Here is a 12,553-nt window from a genome sequence, read left to right as displayed (position 1 = left end):
GTCCCTTGTGGTAATCTGTGAAAATTCAAGAGGCCAAGAACTATTTAAAGTAAAAATTGACAACTTTATTTCTTAAAGTATAACAGAGAATAATTAACTAACACCTATTTACCACTCCTTCCTCTAACCTCTCTTTTACTTTCTCTTCCATAATACTAGGCTGATAAATCCCCGACCAAGATTTACCAAAATACAAATTTCAAAACCAAGCAGCTGTCGAATCTTCCCTTTGTACCTTCCTCTGTGGACTTTCTTTTTCTTAGAATTTCTCTTTCACAGGTGATTGATAGATAAATGTACCGTTAAGAGAGCTAATTTTCCGGGCAGTCTGCAGAAGTTAGTGGCTTTCAATTTTCCCAGGTTTTACACCCTCAAAGCATCAGATTGTGTCATTGACTTTCAATATTGTCAAGGTACTAATTTCAAACTTGATTAGAATTTGGTATTTTCTGGAGTATAATTTAAACTGATTGGCCTAATTCAAATTTGTTTCTGTCTCCAGGCAACCAGCTACACCAGCTGCTGGACCAAAAGGTTACATTGTATCTTGTTCAGAACACTTGGTGCTGTCAGATTGTTCTGCTAGCTTTTAACTTTCTTAAAGGTACAGGACACGCACATCTTCATAACACCTCTCCTTATAAATCAAACTCTCCAGTGCTGGTAACATGCTTATAAATCTTTTCTACACCCTCTCCAATTTAATAATATCCTTAAGTATTTCAAATCTTACCTTGCATTTAATTGGATATTATGTTCTTTTTTTTTGACATGAATCATATTTATTCCAACTGTTTCACTTGAAATATCAATGTTGAAACAAAGCAACAGCTGCAAGTTTTAATGTTGATTCCCTAGTTCTTTATCTCACTACTGGTTAACATATTATATCTTTAGCAAGATGTTGTAGTGTTCCTGCTTTTTACTCACGGAACATGTGGTAATGCATTATGATCTTAAAAGTCACAGAGGACAGAAGGAGATCTTTTAACCCTCTGCTTCTTTTCTGGCTGTTCGAAAGAACTATCAAGTAGCTCTGATCCCATGGTCATTTTTTTTATAACACAGAGAATATTTTACTTTCAAATACATAACCAATTTCCTTTTGATAGGAAATTTCTCTCCTGAATTTGCTTCTGCCACCCTTTCAGTTTGTGTGCTGCAGACCAACATAAAATATCATTGGTCCAGGATCTCTTGATAAGATTAAAAATTACCCATTTACTTCTCATTGTATTCTGCTCTGGAGATTTGGACAGGGGCTCCTGTTATAAGTTTCTCCAGGAATCCAGCAGGACAGAAAATCATTATAGAAATGATGCCTACCTCTTGCAGCAGTCAATCTGCAGTGTTCTGTGAATCCTATGCCCAGGAGCACACTAGCCACTTTAATAGCTGTTGTGAAAGGGTAAATATGCAGATAAGTTAGGGGTTTAGTGAGGCAGTTAGTGGAGGGGAGGTAGCTGTAGGTAAAATGCTAAGTGGTGAGGCTGCCGTGTGCAGGTGAATGGGATGCCAGAGTACGAGGTAAGTGAATGAGTGCTTCAGTAGGTCAGAAGTTGAGGGGGAAGTTGGGTCAATAATCTAGTAGGACTGGGTTTCTGGTCAGGAAAGTATCTGGTGCAGCAAGCCAAAGAGTGTTGAGTCGGGTTGGGTATTCTCCAGTGCAATGGCAGAGGAGAAGAAGGCGTTTGTTGAGTCAGATCAAAGGAGGAAGGTCAGGTCAAGTTGAGGTGGAGTGGTGGGGGGAGATGGTGTGTTGCGTTGGGGGAAGGGGGTGAGGTGAGTCATAATCATGCTGCTGGTAATTTGAATGTTCGGGTTGGGTCAGATTGGGTTGAAATGCCAGGTCAGATTGGCAGGAGTGAGGGATATCAAAACTGGTAGTTTGAAAGGGTCTGGTGGGGTTGGTGATGGTGGTCTGGTAAGGAGGAGACAAGGAGTGTGGGATTAAGCTGGGGAGTGGAGTACAGTTGAAAGTATAGGGAAAAAGGATCCATGATGAGTTGGGTCAGTTTAACAGCTATCTAGGACCTAGAGTACATTTTCTGGATAAGTATTAATTGAGGTGGAACTCTCCAAAATTTCCAAAGGGGATTTTTTGAGTTCTAGAAGCAGGAGAATTGTCTACCAGATGTTTCAATTTTCATGGTGAATCCCACTGAGTCTGCCTTGTTAGGACTATGTATAGTCACTATGCGCAACTGTATTGCTCCAACAACTCTGTGGCCATCATAATATTTGTGCTGTTATCTTTTTAGTGTACTAGTCCTAAGTGATGTGTAATTGCAAGGTGGAGGCACAGAGAATTCCTGAAAGGCTGCCTGAGGAACTGCTTGTGATCTTGTTGGTCACTAATTTTATATATATTTACGATACTCATTCAGATTCTAAGTCATCTTTGTGTTTTGTGGAGTCTTTGGGAAGGGGCATTTCTTTTTGCTATGTCCAGAAATGGTTGAGTACAGGTGAGTGTTAGTAACCTGGAACATATCTAATATGTGCCCTGCTTCTACATACAAACTCCTATTGGATGATAGTTCTTTGTATCAGCCACTTATTTGTCAAGAACACTTTTTTTTTTCAATTCCTGTCTAATTTCTGTACCTTCTGTAATGTCAAAGTGAAATTTTACTTCATGTTGGACTGTGAAACTTGATGCTTCAACATCTGTGAGAACATTTATGACCTCCAACTACAATCATCATGGGTGTGTGTTTGGCCTCTTTTTATGATCTAACCTCATGTGTCAAATTAATGTGAAAAGCCTTTTCAAAGTGTGTGTGTGTGTGTATGTGTGTGTGTGTGTGTGTGTCTCAGGGTGTCAGTTGTTACTTGCAGCTTAAAAACTTGCACTGCTGGCCTACAGGCATACATCATAGGCAATCACAGGCACAGTTCTGTGAGGACAGGATAAGCCAGGGGTAAATGTGAAACTCTTAGTGTCACTATTAGATTACCTCTCAGTTGTCATCTATCCAGGCTGTAAAGCTTGAGTTTCTTCAGTCCTTCTTCATAAACCTCTGGCACGAGGCCTACTGGGCTTTCTCTAACTGTCTCCAGTACTTGAATACCTGCATTGTTTGACAGTGAGCAGAACTGACCCAGTTTGATGTGTGGTTTGACCAGAGCATTGTAGAACCTGATCACTACTTCTACTATACCGTACCATTCTGTGTATAAAGTTGAACCTTGTCTTAGCATTGTCGAATGCAGCCTGGATTTGTTGGGGATGGTGAGCATTGGGTGTGCTAGGATTCCTAGGTATCTTTCATATTCATTCTTAGCCAATTTAATGCCATCCATTGAGTACAAATTTTCTGATGTTTCCCTTCCAATATGCAATGCCACGTATTTATCCGAAATCTTTTAGATTTCATCAACTTGTTCCATTGAGCTTTCAGTGGTTTGATGGAAAAACAGCATGAATAAGAAGTTAACAAAACTTTAGTTGTTGTTTAATGCAGTTATTGGAGCATTCTGGCTCATGCAAGCAATGTCATTCATTTGTGCAGGGAGAACAGATCATGTTTGGCAAACAAAATGAGACCAGATATATTAAATCAACCTACTGGCCTCATTCCTGTGTTAAATATACTTTGTGCAATGCGTGCCTCTACAATTACTGCATGTACTGTAGGAGTAGAATGGGGGAACACAGATTCAAGCTAGTACACAGACTGGTATTGGGACGACCTTGTTTCAATGCGGGATTAAGAATCGTAATGGCTGTTCATCTGGGTGATATATATTTGGCAGAAAATATTATTCCAGTCTCATTTTTGTCTGCTATATTAACCATTGCACTTTTATTTCTGTTATTGTGTGGCTGTGGACCTCAGGTTCTGATGGTTTCTATGTGCTCTGTGTAGGTGGTGCATTCACCTTTTCCTGATCAGCTGAGGAACAGCTTCTGGATTTTGTGTATAAGCTTGCAGTTGCGACAGTATATCTGATAGCTCTCTTCCACTGCATACAATTGATGTGACAACTCCTCTAAACAGGTCCAAAGTTGCCACTTGAGCTGGATTTTGTTGAGAATTGTTGTAAATGTTTGTGTCCTGACTGGTTTGCCAATGCTTAACTCTGGCATTTAACAATCCTGTGGAAATGAAATATAGCTTTTTGACATTTCACCTTGGTTTTTCCACCCACATCTGTTACTACTTCTAGCTTCAGTAGCTTTTTCATTATTGAGAGAGTAATTTGTGCAGAGTGTGACATTGGCCTTTGGAATTGACTATTTTCCATACCTTCAATAGGTATGTTTTTCCGCTTGAAGATTGCCCAGTATCCTGTCTATGAAATTTGCACAATTTCTTTATGATTTCTTCAGTGAATTTAACTGCTGCATTAGTCTTTTTATTTATTTCGGAATAATGTGGAGATGCTGTGCACCACATTCCCTCTTAGCTTCACACACATGCAGCTGCTCCAACTGTCCATGCCTGGCATGGCAATCACTGTTGCAGTGTTGGAGAGAAATCTGATCCTGAAGGTCACTGTCATGCATGGAGCTCAGAGATCTTCACAAAAGAAAAATGTAATTGACAGGAACACTGACTACCTGGTATTAAATTTCCCAATCTTTCATGAAGCAATTCAGTTCTTCACTCATGAACTGAAGACCATTGTCATTCATTACAATGTCAAGAATACCTTAACAGCTGAAGTATACTTTTAGGCAATTGACAATCTCAGTGATAGATAGTGAAGCTCGCTGGTTCAGTAGCCAGTAGTAATCACGACAAACAGTTCAAGCAAGTGTGAAGAGATCTATTCCCAGCTTCATTCATGGTCTGTCTGGGACGTCTTTATGAACACTGCATAGTCTGATGTCATCCTTTATTTCATTGTTTGTGTTTGGCTGCATGTTTGACTACAGTTTCACCTTTTTGCAATCTGGGCAAAGACCTTTTGCTGTCAGTACATGGCCTATCACTTGACTTCAGTTACCTTTAATAGTAATATAGTTTTTTGTTCAACTTCAAGTTCAACCTGGTGAATGTTGTCTAGCAGTCACCCTAGATTTTGATCATGGTCAGCAGTGACTTCTTCCATTGTGTCTCCAATCCAGAGACTAGTAGATCATCCAGGGAGATCATGAACTATCTTGCATATTGTGTGTTGATAATCTTCTGAAGCATTGGAAATGCCAAAGAAAATACCTAACCATCTGTATCTCTTGAAGGATGTAAAGAATAGTTGGGAAACTGAAACAAAAAGAATGCTGGAGAAACTCAACAGGTCTGGCTGCATTTGTGAAGAGAGAAACAGAATTATCTGAAGAAGAATCATACCAGATTTGAATGTTAACTCAGTTTCTATGTCTGCAGATTCTGCCAGATCTGCTAAATTTCTCCAGTATTCTGTGTTTGCTTTTGATTTCCAACATCCACAGTATTTTGAATTTACTTGGCTTATTAGAAAGCTGCTGCTTACTTCTAGTTTCACTTGTTAATAACACTTCTTCACATCTACGGCGGTGAAGAATTTTGCTTTGGTGAGTTGTGAGAAAATCCCTTCAATTGATGGCATGGGATACTAAGATTTATTCAGGGCCTTACTTAGATTCTTTGAGTCAATGTACTCCTTCAGCTTTCCAGCTCGTTTCACTGCTACCTTGATGCTAATCCATTCTGTACAGGAGTTGTCACTTTCTTGATTACTCTCTTCTTCAGCTCTTCTATCTTATTTTTCAGTCTTACCTTTGGGGCAGCAGGAACTTTTTGAATCTGAATTGACAGATAGTGAATTGGCCTTGCACTCTCATCTATTTTAAGATGACATTCTCTGAGAAGATATCCTAACCCTGTGAACCCATCTTTGTACTCATGTGGGATGTTTTTCACTGTCGGAGGTTTGGTATAGTGTGACACTTTGCACTTCTCTTTCGGAACAGGCTTTAGACTTGCTCCAGTTGAGAAGACTAGCATTTGCTTGTCAGCTATGGGATGGAACTTCAGAATCTTGTTCATGCTATTGCAATGGGCTCACTGAGTAATCTAGGCGAAAGTGAGGACTGCAGATGCTGGAGATTAGAGTCGCAAGTGTGGTGCTGGAAAAGCACAGCAGGTCAGGCAGTATTCGAGGAGCAGGAGAGTTGATGTTTTGGGCAAAAGCCCTTCATCAGGAAGCCTTCATCCTGGTACTGCCTGACCTACTGTGCTTTTCTAGCATCACACTCTTGACTCATGGATTTGGAGATGCCGGTGTTGGACTGGGGTGTACAAAGTTAAAAATCACACAACACCAGATTATAGTCCAACAGGTTTAATTGGAAGCACACTAGCTTTCGGAGCGTCGCTCCTTCATCAGGTGGACTACCACCTGATGAAGGAGCGAATCTCCGAAAGGTAGTGTGCTTCCAATTAAACCTGTTGGACTATAACCTGGTGTTGTGTGATTTTTAACTTTGACTCACGGAGTAAGCTGTCCTCTCACATGAATCTGGTGCTATAATATATTTTATTATAATGAGCTCACAGAGTAATTTGTCCTCTCAGTATGAATGTGATGCTATCATATAATCTTAAACTTACTTCTGAGGGCTTTATTTTGGCATCATCATGTTGAGCCACATTGGACAGGTTTGTGAAGGTTATGATGTTACACGATGCACCAGTGTCTATCTGACATTTTATATTATCCTGCTGTTCTTCTGCAGTTCTCATTCCAACAGTCATAAACCCTGTATCATCTATAAACTCGACTGAGCTAACCTGGTGTATGGTGTACAGTGATTCATCAGAATGTTCAGCCACTGTCTCTTCAGTGGCCACCTATACCTGCTTCTTTTAGCCATACAATTGTGTGGAAAATGATTCAGCATTTTTCAGTGTAAATGCCAGTTTACCCACACTGGATATGTCTTGTTTTTCATGATTGGTGTACCATAACTGAAGTATCTGTTAGCACAATGCGAGACCTGGTGTGTTCTGCCATGAATGTGCTGTAGTTGTTGATTGACAACTTTGGCACTTCTGCACAGATCAGTTACTGTCCTTAGTATAAGCTTATCTTCTCCCAGTAGGATGACACAAAGAACTGCAGATGCTGGAGATCTAAAACAAAACAGAAATTGCTGGTACAACTCAGCAGATCCAGCAGCATGTGTGGAAAAAAAAGCAGAAATAACATTTCATTAGAACTGTTTTGTTTCTTTCAGTTGGTGTGATTTCACTTTGGATCCCTTATTTCTAATACAATTCTGTCTCTAATTCGCTCATCCTTTAATCGCACAAATTTACAGATTTCTGTAAGCTGAGATAATGATGTTATGTAATGATCAATGAACATTTTTTCACTTTGTTCTCAATATTGAATACATACTGTTCATGTGTGATATTCACTTGGGGCTGAAAATATGCTTTCAAAGCTTTAAAAATTCTGCCGCATGTTTTTTCTTCTGCTTTTCAAAGAGATTTATGCTGATATATATCTTGTAACAGTCTCTTCCTAACAATGATAAAGCATAGTGACTTTTACTGTTTCTGGTTTGCTCAACAAATCCTTTGCTATTGTGCAATTCTGCCATTGTTCGTGGAAGAATTCCTAGTTCTGACTCATATCCTATTCATTTGAACAGGAGCTGGTCAGAGAGAAAAAAATCTGCAGCTGGTTTCTCTTAAACAGTGTTTTAACTGTGATTGTTTTTCTTTTTCAGTAGCAGCTCACAGGTCTGGAGCTATTTTTCTTCTTTTGGGCTGGAAATTTACCCCAATCTCACTTCTGACGCAATATTTCAAATACACAACATGAAAGTGTGTTCAATACAAGGAGTTTATTGCAGTGAAGATGCAATATGTGCCGACAGGGTATGTGGTCATAGTGCAGGTCACGTGACTACAGAAACTTATGGTAGACAATTGTACGTGATTGCATTTCGATGCAACCAAAGACAAATGCCCTGAAATTGTTTAAGAACAAATTGTAGGATGAATAAATTTAGATATGTGGCATGATCTTTCTAATCCATATTTTTTTTTACAGACTACCATGTTACCTTCGGAATTGCTTCCAAGCCATCAGCAGAAGTAACAGCACATAAACGACAATTTCCCTCATAATTAAGGAAACAGTGAGTAGCAATTGGAAATTCCAACTGGGAAGGGTGAATTATAATTTTTTTTTGCTTGCGTTTGTTGCTTAGTCAGGACCATTCCACTTGTTTAGATTATTGGCTGAATATTTTAAAAGTCTATCTGTTTGAAAAATAAAACAAAGTGAGTTAGTCAGCAAACTGGACTTGAAAGGTGTTGTTTTTGGATAGCAATCTGCATTTATATCAGATCCAGCACTTGGTTGTTTTCTTTTATACTTCATACAAAACTGTGTAACTGCGTAGCACACTACAGGTGAAAAACAAAACCGTTAAATAGTGTTGATTACTACATTACAGCACCAAGAGTCAATGAAACAGCTTGGGACTAATATAAATTTTAAAATAATTTTCAATAAGTAAATAATTTGCAAATTTCACATATTAAGTAGTTTTCAAACCTTGAAACCTGATTAAAATATAAATCATATGTGCATTAGAAACATTGATGCTTCAATCTTATATGCCTATCCCATTAGATTGACAGTAAGGCAATGTAATACCCAAGATTCTGCTGAAATTGATTTATTTTTCTTTATTCCAGTCTTGACACTATTTTATTCTCTGCCTCTTAGTTTAAGAGTGCTCTTACAAGTCGTCCTGCTTCAGTTCAAGTGTAAGTTGGGACAATTTTATTTCATTAGATCTGGGCTGAAACACCTCTGAGCCTTGATGGATTTGAGTTGAACTCCTTCTGCATGCATTGGCTTTCAACCACCACAAGATGCCCTGGGAATCCTAACCTGCAGAAGGAAACTTGCTCATTCCTGTTTCAGGCCTAGGTCATTCCTTCAGGCCTATTTTCTCCTGCCAAAAAGAACAGCCTGATTTCTCAAAGTAATAGAAGCATAATTTGTTAGATTGTTGAGGATTTTTCTGGCAGCAATTTCAGAAATTTCAATTTGAAGCAACTTGTCACAATCATGAAGGCCCTAATTTACTGAACAGTCATCTTTATGCATGTCCATTAGCTTTGAATGTTAATTGCTTCATAGGAGGATTATAAGGCAAGAGCCCAACTCAAACTTTGTTGGGAGCGGACTTTGATAGTGTAGGTTTGGAATTATTTTATTGGTGAAATATTGGTAATAAGAATGATGTACAAAATGTTTATATTGCTGTTGGTGTTCCTTACTCAATATTTACAAATAAAACTAAGTTTGGTCTAATTATTCAATTATGGCAAACCTCTAGAGTTAAATCTACCTACTGAATCTAAATGCTGAAGGGATCTATGGTGCAGCTGTCATTTATAAAGGTACGGGAGTGGGTATATAGGGCATGTAGCAAATGTCAAACTTAGAGGGAAATGGTAAAATCTGGCAAGCAAAGAACATTGAGGACAAAATAAATGATATTAACAAAAAGTTGGCAGAGAGAACTTCAGATGAGATGAAAGTGTATAATGTCTGGTATGGCACTGATGCTCCAGACAACTCCATGATGTCTTCTCATTGCATAACACTTCAAATGTGCAGTACTTTGGCTGAGATGCTTTGGAAGCAATTCCCATAAGTTATAAAAGGAACGCCAAAACCAAAATGCTTATGTTCCTCCAAGAAACTATGCAAAATGTTGAACACAAACACATTCCATCAAAAACAATAAAAAAACTCAAACCAAAGATTCATTCGTGGTTTACAAGGGAAGTTAAGGAGCATACTGGATTAAAAGGAGAGACTTACAATGTTGCAGAGAATAGCAATGGGCCTGACGATTGGGATATTTTTAGGAACCAGCATAGGCCAAACAAAAAGTTAATAAAAAGAGAAAGAAAATAAAATATGGAAGTAAACTAGCCAGGAATAATAAAGTAAGACCTTTTACAGACATACAAACTGAGAACACTAGTTAAGTAAACATTGGTTCTTTAGAGGTTAGGAGAAAGTGAGGACTGCAGATGCTGAAGATCAGAGTCAAAAAGCATGGCGCTAGAAAAGCACAGCCAGTCAAGCAGCATCTGAGGAGCAAGAGCGTCGACACTTCAAGCATAAGCTCTTCATCAGGAATGTTGTGAGGGGTGGGGGCAAGGGGATTGAGGGATAAATGGGAGGGGGCATGGTCTGGGGGGAAGGGAAACTAGGAATGCGTTAGGTGGATTAAGGTGGGGGGTGACAGTGATAGGTTGGAGTAGAGGGTGAAGCAGATAGGTAGGAAGGAAGATGGACAGGTAGGACAGTTCAAGAGGGCAGTGCGGAGTTGGAGGGTTGGATCTGGGATAAGGTGGGAGGAGGGGAGATGAGGAAACTGGTGAAATCGACTTTGATACTGTGTGGTTGGAGGGTTCTGCCTTGGGCCACTCCAACCACACGGAATCAGTGTCCAGCTTGGGACCCTCCAACCACACAGAATCAATGTCCTCATCTTCTGCTTTGGGACCCTCCAAAAACACATAATCAATGTCCTCATCTTCCACTTTGGGACCCTCCAACAACTTAGAATCAATGTCCTCATCCTCCACCTTGGGATACTCCAACCACACTCCTTTACAGATTAGAGAAATTAGCAAAAGGATTGTAGAAATGGCAGAGACATTGAACATTTTGGGCTGGGTTTTTACATTGGACTTGGAAATCCAAGATCATCCTTTGACTTCGCAAACATCAAGTTCATCATCTTTGCTCCTACCAGCTGGATGTTTGTCTCCTGGGCATATGGATAAACATGGTTCAAGTTTCACGAATCCCAAGGCAGTATTGGAGAATGGAGGCTGCTGAAGAGGGCTAATTAAAAAGTCTGCCTTCATTCTCAGGGATTTTGGTTCAGCTCTTCACTATAGTTCTAATGCCTCCCTAACCATGACCCTCACACCACATGCCCTTCATAATTTCAGACCACCTCTGCTTTCTATGGCCATTTACCTCATCACTACACACCCAGTAAGCACTCTCTACATCATCCAGGACCCATAAGTTAGCAATGGCAAACCTTTGAAATAAATACTTTAAAAATTCACTTTTAATAGCTATCACTGAAAGCAACTTAATAGTTGTCACCGAAATAGTTGTCACTGTTAGTGATTCATGTACTTAAAATCCTGAACCAATAGAAAAATGTATTTTCCTCATGTGGTGATTCATTTGTCAAAACAAATACGTATCTATTCAGAAACCATATCAAAAAGTAATGCTTAAAACTGTCAATTAAATTGTGAACATGGCTCCCCCACTGAGATTAGTGGTTATTAGATTTGAAACTCAACCATAATGACCATAGTTGTCCAAACAAATACTTGGAAATGTAAGTAGTGAGTCTGTTGAAACTGCAAAAATTGGATGGTCCTTTACTAAGCTGCACAATATCCTATCAAACAGGAAATTCCCTGTTCCTTGAGTAAATGAAAGCTGAAGTCCTATATTGTTTTCAAATTCATGGGACTGTGGAGATTTAAATTCCCTGAAATCATGACAATACAGTTCTGAAGTACTGTATTCTTTCGCATTGAATAGATAACGGCACTTGTCCCAATGGGAAAAGTACTCAAATGCATGTCAGTACTAGCACAATGCTGAACTCCATAATCATGATTTGGAGACGCCGATGTTGGACTGGGGTGTCAAAGTTAGAAATCACACAACACCAGGTTATAGTCCAACAGGTTTCACACAATCACCTGATGAAGGAGCAGCATTTCGAAAGCTAGTGCTTCCAAATAAGCCTGTTGGACTATAACTTGGTGTTGTGCGATCTCTGTAATGGTCAGGACAATTTCAAGTCAGAGCTCTATAATCAATCACTGCATATTAAACTTATAATTCAATATCTAATAATGCAATTGAAAGTGTCAGACTCATTTAACAATTAATGATCCAGATGTTCCTAAGTCCTCAGCAATCTTCATGTTGACAGCAAGGCAGGTTTTAGGAATGTTTCGAAGTCTGTTCAAAATTATAATATTAAAGATCAGGAAAAACAAAATTCTCCTTAAGCTGCCAAGTGTGACCCTGTCATCAGTGATGGCATGGAGTGGGGACTGCTGTCACAACCTGAACCAAACCTGAATTACCTCAAAGCTTGTTGGGCTCCTTTTCCAATAGAAAATGCAAATATCTGTCCCACATACTTTTTTTTTTTACTTTTAGATATTCTGGAATCTTTATAAAAGGTTATCCGTTTGTGTATATTTTACAACAGAAGTTAAAAATCGGAAATTAGGAAACAAAACTATCAGTGCCTAATAAGAGGAAAGGAACTAAGATGTTAGCTGATAAAAGCATTAGAGAAACTTGGAGGACCAAAATCAAAAAAATCCCAAGAAGCCAATTGCCTACATCATCTGGTTCATAAAAGTGGTAGCTATCAAGATAGTGGAAACACTGGTTAAAATATTTCTACATTTTAAGATTCTATGATCGTCCCAGTGGATTGTAAATTAGCAAACCCCCTATTCAAGAAAAAAGAAGGAGAGAAAAAAGAGAAGCACAGGCCAGTCAACTGATACTAGGCATTGAA

General features: G+C 39.0%; 1 long non-coding RNA gene across 2 annotated transcripts in view; it reads left to right on the top strand.

Moving 5' to 3' along the window:
• The first annotated feature begins 7,705 nt into the window (after positions 1–7,705).
• The window catches only part of LOC122553239 (uncharacterized), a 44,513-nt gene continuing 39,665 nt past the window's right edge, over positions 7,706–12,553 (top strand). The window contains exons 1-2 of one of the 2 annotated variants that reach the window (XR_006312659.2): positions 7,706–7,817; positions 7,993–8,080. This is a non-coding gene — a long non-coding RNA (uncharacterized LOC122553239). Of the gene's footprint in view, positions 7,871–7,992; positions 8,081–12,553 lie in introns of both variants that reach the window. The other variant, XR_015758308.1, reaches the window with a different exon arrangement.

The sequence above is a fragment of the Chiloscyllium plagiosum genome, unplaced genomic scaffold (genome assembly GCF_037043375.1).
Source record: "Chiloscyllium plagiosum isolate Xiang-an unplaced genomic scaffold, Cpla_swu_hap1 HiC_scaffold_10, whole genome shotgun sequence".
Taxonomy (NCBI): domain Eukaryota; kingdom Metazoa; phylum Chordata; class Chondrichthyes; order Orectolobiformes; family Hemiscylliidae; genus Chiloscyllium; species Chiloscyllium plagiosum.
This window is presented reverse-complemented; position numbering and strand designations above follow the sequence as displayed.